Genomic DNA, 1639 nt, shown 5'->3' with positions numbered 1-1639 from the left:
GTTGTGGGACCACCACCACAAAAAGACTGAGCGTGTGCAAGAAGGCAGAAGCCTATGTTAATGATTTTGGAGGGAAGTACAGAATATGTATGTACTGCATGTTAAAATGTTTGCACATGTAACATAAGTAATGAATATAAACTGAATATCATTTGTGCAAGATATGCATGATAGGTGGTTATCCCCTATGTATCTGTCTTTGAAAACAGTACCTGTCATCAGTTACCAGGGAGAAGAGACTGGCACCTCACTGTCTGCATTCCCTCCTCAGGAAGTTGTAGAGAGCAATGAGGTGGCCTCAGCTTTCTGTTCTCCAAACTGGACAACTCCCATGTCCTCAGGCTCTCCTCACAGGATATGCCTTCCAGCCCCACTTTCAGCTCTGCTGCCCTCCTCTGGCCGCATTAATGCACCTTAACATCCATTTTAAGTTGTGGAGCCCAGAAAAGCCAAAAATATTTGAGGTAAGGACACACCAAGGCTAACTATAGTGAGAGAATTACCTTTTTTAACCTGTTGGCTGTGGAGTGTTTAATGCGTTTTAAAATTCAGTTGGACCTCCTGGCTGCCAGGGTGCAATGCCAACTCATGTTGAGCTTGATGTCAGCCAGCACACCCAGATCCCTTCACGGTGTCTGTGGTTGTTGGGTACTCAGCTGTTCTTCAAGACTGTCCCTAGTCTAAGACTAGGGCCTGAACAACACAAAGCAAGGAAGGCACGGCGGGTGGTGGCCATGGCAAACAGACCAGAGAGAGAAGCATTCAGGAAGGTTGAGGCTGGAAGATGGTGATATCCTGGAACAGAAAAAAGGCTCTTGCTTTAGCCACAGACATGCAGCTTCAGAAGAGGCACAGCCCCTTGGGCACTAGAGAGGACAAACTACGTCCTTTGCGTGGGCTCATCAGAAGTGGCTGAACGCAACCCTGATGTTTGTTGGAAGGAGAAAATCTGTGTGAACCTTAAATGAGACTCCTCCCTTTTGGTAGGGGATGCAGAAATTTGATGAAGTCTTGGGCATTGGTTTTCCTTGGTAAGGACTGGCTCCTGGGATTTTGCAGAGGGACTGCTAGGGCTTCTCTGCATATCAGTGTGTTACTTTGTGCAGCTCTTCCATGTGAGTCTGCTTTCAGACAGCAGTGACTGCAACCACCCCAAGAAATGCTGGAAGGGCAGTATGGCTGGACATCAGGAATTCCAGAGATTTCTGAAATCAAAGGAAGAAAATATTTATAATCCAGATAGCTGAGGAACTGATTAGGGAAAATAGTTTATTGAAACACTTCCTCACAAACAAGGAGAAACTCTGGAATATTGTAAGGATAAAGGACAGCCTTGGCTGCAGAGACCATGAGTCTGAGCAGCTTAAGATCCTGAGAGGACGGAGCAAGGGCAGAATTGCAATCATAAACTTCAAAAGATCACATCTTAGGTTCCTCAGGAAGCCAGGTAGCAGAAGATGGAAACTGCCCTGGAGGGGAAACAGTGCAGGAAAGCTGGCTCATCTTTGCCGACAGCCTCCTCAAAGCAAAGACAAGCCCACTCCAGTGTGCAAGCACATGAGGCAGACACTAGCATTTACTCACATGGAGCACCACTCTGAGCACACACACACACACACAAAATAAAAAGAGGCAGGCT

The sequence above is a fragment of the Numida meleagris genome, unplaced genomic scaffold (genome assembly GCF_002078875.1).
Source record: "Numida meleagris isolate 19003 breed g44 Domestic line unplaced genomic scaffold, NumMel1.0 unplaced_Scaffold1131, whole genome shotgun sequence".
Lineage (NCBI taxonomy): Eukaryota > Metazoa > Chordata > Aves > Galliformes > Numididae > Numida > Numida meleagris.
Note: the sequence above shows the minus strand (reverse complement) of the source record.